Here is a 12,013-nt window from a genome sequence, read left to right as displayed (position 1 = left end):
TATATTCAGTTTTAGTTATAAAAAAATGAAACGGCTTTTCATTGACATTGGTTATATGAACTTATAATATTGACTATTACACATCCCAAGAAATACGAATATGCTGCAGCTACATTTACAAAGTGTCAATTCTTAACAATGTCCAAACAAAAAGGAGATTATCAAAAGTTCATTCATACATGTTGTGGCCTATATTTACATATAATATCATTTTGAACATTGACAAATATCCAAAATGAAATTAACTGTGTGAAAAAATGTACAAATTATATGCAAAATCTACATCATAACTTGTCCAATTAAGATACACGATAAACTATCTAATTGTTGATATATTCAAGACATTATTAATATGGTGAAAGCAGTCATTTTATGTTGTGTCGAAAAAGCGTCAAATTTAGTTTTACACATCGCGATTTTCCATACCATGAACGAAAATACTGTACTGCACAGCGTTCACGTTTCCCTGTATAATCACCAAATCAGTCTTCTGATCTCCACAAATACCGCCCCACACCATGACACCTCCCCCGCCGAATGGGTGGACCTCTCGAATACACGCCGGAGCCAAACGTTCCCTTCTGCGTCGACAAACTCGTTCTCTGCCGTCATTTCGAAACAAGTTAAACCGACTTTCATCAGTAAACAGCACTCGACGCCAATTTCTCACTTTCCAGCGTCGAACCTGCCTTGCCTATCGCAGTCTCAGGCGTCGATGTTGAGCAGTCAGTACCATTCGTCGGAAAGGACGATACGCTCGGATTCCAACAGCACGAAGTCGTCGTAGTACTGTACGTTGGCTAATGGGATGTCCCAACGCTGTTGCTGCCGTCGCCGTTACGAATCTGTTTCGCAGGTGAATGAGCCGTATCTGACCGTCTTCCAGTGGTGTTGTCACTCGGGGTCGTCCGGTTCAAGGCCTGTCCTGTGTCCTCTCTGTCTGCCTGTACCGTTGAATCAGCCTGGCCACTGTCAATGGTGTACAACCAAACCTTCTGGCAATTTGGACCTGTGTTGCCCCCATTTCGGCCATACCGATGGCTCTCTCTCTCGCTGCTCCTGTAACAGTCGTGGCATTTCTTTGGTGTGCTTTCTTCACGTGTGGTTATACCCTGCAGACGAACGCATTTATACAGCTAACATTCACGTGCAGTTTATGCCAGAGGCGGGACACCTGTTTCACCATTTTTTGTCACCGCACGAGCGCCGTCAAAGGTGGCGCGTTCGGGTGAGGCGTTTTTTGGTACCTGTTCCTGGGCAATCATATTCCCAATACCCACTTTCCACTAGTTATCGCTGTTTTTAGGAAAATTACAAATTGCCAACCTATACTTTCTTTTGCCGCTTAGTCTATTATCTACAATGGTGTTTTGTATCACCCTGACTCGATTCCAAACATGGGAACAATGTGTGTGGCCCATCAATGATTCTCACATCGATGGTTCACAACTCCACCCATCCCTCACGTAGCGTAAAATTATTGCCCCCCTAAGAGGGTATGTAAGTCCAATATCATTCAAAGTATTTTTCTGCATGCCAGGTTTTTAATCGTAGAATATTCGTCATTTTAGTTTGGCTTAATTGGTACACTGTCGCCAGTGACTGAAGGGATGATATAAATCCTGCCGGGGTCCATGCAGGAAGCAAAGGTACTGTAAGTCCCCATGAACCCTAGCATGGTGATCTACCTTCAGTTGCTGGCGATCTCTAGCCCATTTTTATATTGTGTTCTCTCATATTTATGACTTTTATATATTCTCAACTAGTTTTAGATAGATTCTGTGATATTCTAGTTATTGTACTGTCCTTCGTTGACAGATTTTAATATTGTATAAATATTTGTATTATTAATGTACTTCTCGTCACGATATGGCTGAAATATTGCCGATGTGACGTTAAATATTAACTCACTCACTCACTCACTCACTCACCCATCCCTCACAACTTGTATAACTGCTACCGTATTCGACGTTATAAGCACCCAGGGTACTTTCAAAATTAGAAATAGGAGGCTCTTATTAGAATAAAAGTTCGTTAAAAAAAAAGAGTTGAAAGATCGTAAATTTCGTGGTTTATGCTGATAGCTTGTAATGATACAAAAGAAAAGTCTGTGTGTATCATACACGACAGATATATATTTTATATTTTCCAAAATTTAATTGCCCATAATTAAGGGTGCATAAAACACACGAGTGGGAATTATACACGAATAAATAAGTCTTGTGTACATTGATCAATTGGAAGGGGTGCTAATTGGGATTGTTCACTAGCCAATCTGTCAGCAAATATCGCCCTGGGCGCTTATTAGAGCGGGGCTCTTATTACGTCGAGTACGGTAATTGTATTATATATACATGGGTTGGTCCGGTCATTCACTATTGTACATATACAGTAAAACAGACATATGTTCCATGCGTGAAACACTTTATTATGACATATGTACAAGTACTATAAAGTTGGAGTTCCACAATTGCTATGGATTTACATGTAGGTGCACAAAGCAGGGACATTATGAAGCCGTGACACTATGTAACAAGTGAGTAACCAGGGGAGATAACTGCGTCTAACAAGTGATACATATAGGGAGGCATTGTGTAGCTGTTGTGTATCTGCTGTCAATTCACTGCTATATTCTATCACATGTTGGAGAGATTCGTGGAATGACAGCAAAAATGTTAATTCTTGACATACAGTAAACTACGGTTATAACGAACTCAAAGGGACTACTAATTTTAGTTCGTTATTACCGTAATTCGTTATAAGCATATATACACTATAACTGCACCAAATAGTCGGGACTTAAAAGTTAGTTCGTTATATCCGTTAGTTCGTTTTAAGCGTGTTCGTTATAACCGTAGTTTACTGTATCTTCAAAATGAGAATTTTGTTATTTCCCCAAAAGGGAATCTCAGTGCAGTATTTAATATGATTTCTGTTTATCAACCATCAATATTATCAAGTGAATGTGGTTAGGCGTCCTTTTTCATGAATTTTGAAGGGTCACTAACCGTTTAAGCTATACTCCTGATGGATGGACGTGCAGTTTGTTATACTAAGTGCAGGTTTATATAAGTGACTATTATGCAAATGCTCTGAGTATTTATTAAAAAAACATATAAAGGTCAACCACTGAATGTCTTATAACGTTATTTGAACATCCCTATACAAAGACGCTTTAACCATGTACAGTTAAGGGGAGACAATCTGCCATGTGCCTACCTGGTAGAGTCAGTAATCTAAACAGATGGGTTTGTTCCTGATAAACTGTTTTTCAATGTCGTATGCGAGTTTACAAAAAAGATTATATAAAAAAGCGCCCTTCCTTCTTGTAATGTGGACTGGAATCTAGGAATCTGTGAGACCGATGACGCCTCTCACATCGATGCTTATTACAATAAAGAATCATCACAAGACACAAAGTCATGCAACGTCTTGCCATATGCCCGTGAAAACAATAGTAAGATGGAGCTTTAAAATGTCATCTTCTGACATAGATACGTGCAGTGTCCTCCTCCTACATGACGGTGTTACGTGATTGATGAGGATTCAGTATTGCAGATCTATCCGCTTCCAGCTGAAATAGAAAATGTCACCGTGTTATGACGTGAAACAAGGACATGCAACGGTTGATAATGCATAGCTACGATACATAGGCCATTTGAACATACCTGATCTGTTTAATAACGTCATCTCAAAGATTTCTGCAAATGCTAATTTGACGTTTTCAGCGGTTCAAAAAAAGGGCCCTTATCCTATTTTGTCCTTTCATCGTATCCCAATTACGTGGATCGATGCTCATGATATCAATCACTGGAATGCCTGGTCCAGACTCGGTTATTTACAGACCGCCGTCATATAGCTGGAATATTGCTGAGTGCGGCGTCAAACAACAAACCAACAACAACAATACACGCTTATTCGTTCAGCTGCCTCTCTGAGTTACGGTAGATGAACATGTTAAATTGGTAGATACGTACATATGGCGTATACAAACGACAAATTGAGTCGGGTATAACAAATTCGAGATCTCTCATGTTATGAATAAACTGTTATTACGATACATGTAGCTCGGAAAATACAAACTGGTTAGGACTATTGACTGTGAGGAATTTCTGTTTATAGATGTGATATGAAAATGAGTTCGTGACAGGCGCATTTCGCTGTGCAGGTTTGCTCCCCTAGGGCGTGAGAGAAATCTATGATCGATCCTAGGTTCGCTATGATAATGTTTTAAGTTTGTCCGCATCATGCCCGTACCCAAGGACTTCACCAACGTGCATCAGCCCGTGAAGATCCGGGAAAGAATAGGTCTTCAGCAACCCATACTTGCCGTAAAAGGCAACTATGCTTGTCGTAAGAGGCGACTAACGGTTGGTCAGGCTCGCCGACTTGGTCATGTCATCCAATTGCGTGGATCGATGCACATGATATTAATCACTGGATTGCCTTGTCCAGATTCTATTATTTACAGACCGCCGTCATAAAGCTGGAATATTGCTGAGTGCGGCGTTAAACAACAACCAAAAAAACGCTTCCGGCTTTATTTCCATTTCAAGCTGACACGCCAAACAAAAATATTGTTCCTTGCAGCCCCAAACCAAACGCAAAATCGCCGATGCATGTCCATCAATCTGTTGTTTATCGTACGGGGCGATTTAATTGAATCGGGTGTTCAAGCTTGGTGACTTGGTTGTTGTGGCAACTGAGATGACCGGGTCACCGTGCCCTTCTTCCCCTGAAATATTTGTTTCTTTTTTGTTTAACGCCGCACTCAGTAACATTCCAGCTATATGACGGCGGTCTGTGAATAATAGAGTCTGAACCAGACAATCCAGTGAGTGACATCATGAGCATCGATCCACGCAATATATATGCGATGACATGTATCAACCAAGTCAGCGAGTCTGACCACCCTATCCCGTTAGTCGCCTCTTACGACAAGCAAAGTCGCCTTTTACAGCAAGCATGGGTTTCTGAAGACCTATTCTACCCCGGATCTTCACGGGACCCCCCTGAAATACATGCATCAGCTTACAAGCTACTCCGTGCATCTGGTAGCCCCTGTTCATTGCCCTCTTCTTCTTGATGCTTGAGCCGCGACACATGGAGTCGTACAGCAACACGGCGACAACGAGGATTAGTAAGATGCCAACAGCAGCGATTGCCCCATAGTTAGCCTCATCACTGATTGCACCACCATTGTCTGCCATAGTCACTGGAACAAGACATAATTATATAAACTTCATGAAAAACGCCACGACATGCTGTTTGCATGTCTTGTTGGTTTGTTTGTTATTTAACGTCACACTCCACAATATTCCAGCTCTATGACGGCGGTCTTTAAATAATCGTTTTAGGACCAGACAATCTAGTGATTGACATCATGAGCATCGATCCATGCAATCAACCAAATTTTAACATTTGAAACATCTGACTATGCCCTTACCATGTCCTAAAATTAACGGTTTAATTAATAATATTTAAAAAACTGCAAGTTCGCACAATATTATCACATGCATCGTTGTATTCTTTGCATATTACTACGCATACAGTTTTACGGTACCAGAAACAAAAAGTGTTTACATAATTATCAACTGATACAATTGTCTGTGGGTGAGTTGGTGTGTGTGGATGGGAGTTGGTGTGTGTGGACGTGAGGGGATGTGTGTGGATTAGAGTTGGTGTGTGGGGACGTGAGGGGATGTGTTTGGAAGAGAGTTGGTGTGTGGGGACGTGAAGGGGATATCTGTGGGTGAGTTGGTGCGTGTGGACGTGAGGTGAGGTGAGGTGTGTGGATGGGAGTTGGTGTGTGTGGACGTGAGTGGGTGGGTGTGGATGGGAGTTGGTGTGTGTGGACGTGAGTGGGTGGGTGTGGATGAGATTGGTGTGTGTGGACGTGAAGGGATGTGTGTGGATGGGAGTTGGTTTGAAGGGATGTGTGTGGATGGGAATTGGTGTGTGTGGACGTGAGGGGATGTGTGTGGATGGGAGTTGGTGTGATGGGATGTGTGTGGATGGGAGTTGGTGTGTGTGGAAATGAAGGGTTGTGTGTGGATGGGAGTTGGTGTGTGTGGACGTGAGGTGAGGTGTGTGGATGAGAGTTGGTGTGTGGGGACGTGAGGGGATGTGTGTGGATTGAGGTGGTGTGTGTGGACGTGAAGGGATCTGTGTGGATGAGAGTTGGTGTGTGGGGACGTGAGTGGGTGTGTGTGGATGTGAATTGGTGTGTTTGGACGTGAGGTGATGTGTGTGGATGGGAGTGGGTGTGTGTGGACGTGAGATGAGTTGGTGTGTGGATGGGAGTTGGTGTGTGTGGATTAGAGTTGGTGTGTGGGGACGTGAGGGGATTTGTGTGGATGGGAGTTGGTGTGTGTGGATGTGAGTTGGTGTGTGGGGACGTGAGTGTGTGTGTGTGGATGTGAGTTGGTGTGTGTGGACGTGAGTGGGTGTGTGTGGACGTGAGTTGGTGTGTGTGGGTGTGTGTGGATGTGAGTGGGTGTGTGTGGACGTGAGTGGGTGTGTGTGGATGTGAGTTGGTCTGTGTGGATGTGAGTTGGTGTGTGTGGATGTGAGTGGGTGTGTGGGGATGTGAGGGGATGTGTGTAGATGTGAGTTGGTGTGTGTGGATGTGAGGTGAGGTGTGTGGATGGGAGTTGGTGTGTGTGGACGTGAGTGGGTGTGTGTGGATGAGAGTTGGTGTGTGTGGATGAGAGTTGGTGTGTGTGGACGTGAGGGGATGTGTGTGGACGTGAGTTGGTGTGTGTGGACGTGTGTGGGTGTGTGTGGATGTGAGTTGGTGTGTGTGGGTGTGTGTGGATGTGAGTGGGTGTGTGTGGACGTGAGTGTGTGTGTGTGGGTGTGTGTGGATGTGAGTTGGTGTGTGTGGACGTGTGTGGGTGTGTGTGGATGTGAGTTGGTGTGTGTGGACGTGAGGGGATGTGTGTGGATGGGAGTGGGTGTGTGGGGATGTGTGTGGATGGGAGTTTATATATTTGGACGAGTGTGGATGTGTTTTGCTGTGTGTGTATATTAAGGGTGAAACGATACACCGATGTTCCGATGCATCGCGATACTTGACCCACGATACGATATACGATACGCGTGGCCCCATTTATCGATACGCCACGATACGGAACGCAAATCTCAAGTAAAGCGTTTCCTCGCTATTGTGCCTTTCAATAAACCGCTAACTTGGTTATAGCGCGGGGTAACGCATGGCTCCCCAAAACGTACTTACATTTTTGATAAGCTCAGGTTTTACACCGACATGTTTTTCCCCATCTCAAAAAACATTATCAGCTGATCCCCGCAAGCACATAACACCGGAAATACCTGTCAGCAAATCCGAACTTAAGTACGCAATTAAATACCATTACTATACTATCTTGTTATTAAAACGTGTTCATTATATATCTGGACTTGTGTTTGTAATATATTTTATTAATTTTATTCAAAATTTCATTTAATATTGTTTTCATTAAGTTATGTGAAATCGTGTGTGAAGAGATACTGCAACCACGGTCAGATTACCGCTTTTGACGTGTTGAAACGAACTTTAGTTGCTAGAGAATGGATACATATATTAAAAATGCCATACTTTGACTCCTTAAAAGTCATGTGTGTGGCAATTTGGCGAATATATGTCAACATAACGTTTTCGCAATCGAAATACATGTAGCACGGGAAGTCCCTAGGGTGACTGATCAAATTGTTCCATACATAAAAATATCCTGCAACAGCAATCACCAGTACCAAAATGCTACACTTGTGGTTCTTATAATTTGAAATATATATATACATATAGTAAAAGCTGCAACTAAGGTAACACGATATTGGAATATATTATTCCTGATAAAATTCTTTGAAGTTGTATCACCGGTGGAGTACATTAATTATTTTCAGGTGTTTGAACTTTGAATTGTTATTAAGGAAAGTTAGAGAAAGTTCCAACTTCAGTAGTCTTGTTATTATAAAATAATTTTGACTGTTCCAAAATCATGAAAGGTTCAATCTTGACATGCTTTAAGTCTTGTTTTATTTATCATTGCGTATCGAGATACGTATCGTATCGTGACCAGAATATCGAGATGCGTATCGTATCGTGACCTTCCTGTATCGTTGCAGCCCTAGTGTATATGAGTTGATGTGTGTGGAAGTGGGCTGATGAATTTGGATGTATGAATGTGTCTCTCGCAGAAATTGACACAGCAACTACGTGTCATCACTCTAAACCTTATCCTAATGTTCTCATATAGAGTTGTAGCTGTGTTTTCACATGCAATAAACACTACTAAGACGCGCCCGGGAGCAGTGAGGCGGATCCAGGTTTAGAGCAGTTCAACGGGAACATGCACAACTTGAGCCATACTATGTGACCTTTTGACGCTTTGAAATATACGAGTCGACTGGGTAATTGTTAAGAAGCAACACAAAGACACTGTATGACTGATATCTTTATCCCAGGTCTACCTTTTCAGCCTTAGAAGTACATGTATGGTAGTGGCTGTGTGACATATAGCAATACAATGGGGGAATGAATAAGTGACACAGTGGTCTGTCATCCCAACCAAACAGCCCTTTTCCAAAACCGTAAAAATGCCTCGGACAGTTCTATCAATATCAAGGCGGTATGTTAGTCTCGGATATGGACCAGACAAACCAGTGACTGAAAACTACCTCCGCCATCGGGACAGGATGACACGATATCCACCAAGTCTCAGACCTTGACTGCCTGAACCTATGTATTCTACTCTTTACCTGAGACCTATTCTAACCCTGGCTCCCCACTGGGAATCACAGTCACACATTGCCTTTCATCACAAAGACATCATTCCAAACATTCAACTCCTACTGACAACCAATTTGACACCCAACTGACAACCAAATTGAATAGTGAGTACATGGTTTAGCTGTTTTACAAACAACTTTTATATAATTGGCACAATTTCACAATTTATATAATTAGCACTGGAAACGGTACATTACTAATATCATTAAATGCTTCCCAGTTTTAACGTGCATTAAGGGCCGTGGGTAGCCTATTGGTTTAAGTGTTCGCTCGTCACGCTGAAGACCGGGGTTCGATTTCTCTCGTGGGTACAATGTATGAAGCCAATTCTTGGTGCCCCGTCCTGCTATTGCTGGAATATTGCTAAACAACCTTCAATCAGCAACACTTAACTTATACATGACAACATATGCACATGTTTATATGGAACGTGCGGACAAGTCTTGCCTATCATCACACCGTAAGAAAAGTCAGATGTTTGTGAAAAGAAATTGTCATTTTAACAAAGGGACTTGCAATGGGATTGCGTTATAGTGTGTGAATATTTCACAACTATAGAAAGCTTCCGCGTAGATGTATCCTGGTACAGAATGCTGAGTGACATGAGTGATTGTGGGGCACGAAAATGTCAGCCTTGTGTGACTAATGGCTTGTATTGACGTAGACGTCGGTTGTCGACAGGCGGATGACCTCAATAGCGCATACGTTTGTTAAGTTGAGACCATTTTCATGTATTTCATGTCTTGTCTTGTTAGATGCATCAACGTATTCGTGTACGAGGTGTACACAGTAGACAAGAACTTAGTTGAAGCAGTTCAAGAATGTTTGTAGCTATGCTAAACAAGTATCAAGGATTTTAAAAACTATAGATTTTAGCTGCACGTGTTTCAAGATATTGTTTAAACATTCGTCGGGTACACCACTGTTTACTTACAAGATGTATGCATGTACATAGATCATTGTGTAATGATGCAGTAAATATATTAATTCGTTACTTCCTTTAACACATATATTGTTACATTGTAGTGTATCAGTATAAGCAAATATGCACAGATCAAGAATAATCGTTCACATATCTCCGTTACAATAGATTTGTAAACGCCCATGGTTAAGCTGTTTTCGAATTTGAGGATGTTGCAATGGCGCATTTGACAGACCCTGTAACGGAAGCCTTACCTCGTCTATATCGTACCTGTCGCAGGTAAGACCATATTAACATACAAGTACAAACACCGATTTACACACAACCTCAACATTTGGTTAAACTCACCTGATAGCGAATAATACGAAAGTCCAAGTAACTTCTGCTGGAAGGAGGTGTGAGGCAAGGTGTGTCTCTCGGACCCGTCCGTTTACTGATCAGGTGTACTTTCAAAACCATTCAAGCGGAAACACCCCGATATAGCATGCCCTCGGCCGTCTTTGCAGTTTAGGCAAACACACAAAGCTTTCCATCCGGGCCTCGTCACATACAGTAAACATAACCCGTCTTACTCGACTGGGGACTGGTTGTATTGTTCGTGTACACCACCTGGATGGGTGTGTGGAAACACGTACTTGTAGCATGTAGCCCATCGCGTTTGACATGTCGGATTCATGATAATAGACACAAGTCATAAAAATATCAGAGACATGTAGTGCACAGATTGAGGTGCAGTTACTATTTTTATACTGTGTGGCTCGCGGAGTCGGTGATAAAGATATGTTTATTTTTCTATTCCTGAATAATGAATGCGCTTGTGGAATGCGTGTTTACCTTGTAACAATGGCGGGGCTCGAGCAGTCGTAGTGTGAGGCGGTGTGTATGCTTGAATGTGTGTACTCGAGATCAGGGGCCGCAATACCCTGTGTGTGAGTATAGGTTTACGCCCAATTTATTCATATTTGAATATTCACGTCGGGGACACAAGAAATGTGCTTCACACATTGTACCTATGTGCGGAACCCGGCCTATTGGATGAGTAAACGATACAACAACCACCACCAAAAAAAACAATATGCAAAGCACATACGTTGTGTTGAAGTAATGTAAATACCAATTTCATTTATACAGTCACAATTAATGACGTAATGTGTAATGATGTCACAACCAATTGTTTCTGAAGCCGGCATGTCCCTGTTAATATCTTGACATGGTTTTCAATATCGAAGAGTTTTATACTGCCTCTCTGGTGATATGTATTCTTTCAACATATTATCATATTTGTCCAACCCATGACAAGCTGATGTCATGCTTTTCCTGTAACAATTGTAGAATTATTAACAACAAAACACAATTAGTATACTTTGCTCTAAAAAAACAAAATAATTTTCTAAAGGATGTTCCAGTTATATATAAACATAAAGTATAGTCACATTTTGTCATCTATCCATGTATGAATATAACACCAATTTTGTGTCTGTACGTGAAGTGCTCTTGTCAAGTAATGCATGACATGTATACTTGTAGAATGGACCGGTGGCCCCTTTACTTGAATAAAAACACAATCAACTGGTTCCGTGAAATAATCTGTATTTTGCACAGTTTGAGTTCTGATGTTTTGTGTCAAGGTGTTGGTTGGAGTGAGTGAGTGATTATAGTTTTACGCCGCTCTTAGCTATATTCCAGAACATCACGGCGGGGGACACCGGAAATGAGCTTCACACATTGTAACGATGTAGCGAATCGAACCCTGGTCTTCGGCGTGACGAGCGAACGCTTTAAGCCCAAGCCTACCCTACCGCCCCGGCTGGAAAATCTGCCTCGTGTCCAACAGAAAATATATTCATCTGCATATGGAAATATGTTGACCGGAGCATCGTTCTTAGCCTCACACCGTTTGGATAAATTAGTAATGTAGGCAGGATTTCAGTTATATCACGGCTTGACTCGGGAGGAAAGCCCGAAGTGATGAAAAGGTCATCTCCCATTCGTTAGACACCCCATTTGTCAGACAGCTAAAAACTAACAACGTTTATGGTTGAGGGTACATCAGGTGTGTCACAACTGGTACAAAAGAAAACAAAATGTATACAAATAATTGTTTATTCTTTGTTTATTATTGCTTTATACTTTGGAACGTATTGCTCAGTTAAATGAGTTTTACATTATATACATGAATTCTAATACATAACATGTACATAATATATAGTGTAATATTATGACCATAGGTCTTGGACGCTTACCACTTTGGTGAAAACCATGAGCACGGGTGTGGTGCTAACAAATCAAATTTCATTACGAGG

General features: G+C 41.8%; 1 long non-coding RNA gene across 1 annotated transcript; it reads right to left on the bottom strand.

Annotated features, from left to right (window-relative positions):
• Window positions 1-2,407: 2,407 nt before the first annotated feature.
• LOC139449783 (uncharacterized) lies at window positions 2,408-10,192 on the bottom strand. The gene is made up of 3 exons (XR_011652189.1): window positions 10,059-10,192; window positions 5,036-5,215; window positions 2,408-3,574 (listed from the first exon to the last, which is right to left on the bottom strand). It is a non-coding gene; the product is annotated as an uncharacterized lncRNA (long non-coding RNA).
• Window positions 10,193-12,013: the final 1,821 nt, after the last annotated feature.

Source organism: Haliotis cracherodii, unplaced genomic scaffold (assembly GCF_022045235.1).
Source record: "Haliotis cracherodii isolate W230 unplaced genomic scaffold, xgHalCrac1.p SCAF_8, whole genome shotgun sequence".
Lineage (NCBI taxonomy): Eukaryota > Metazoa > Mollusca > Gastropoda > Lepetellida > Haliotidae > Haliotis > Haliotis cracherodii.
Note: the sequence above shows the minus strand (reverse complement) of the source record. Positions and strands in the feature narration are given on the sequence as shown.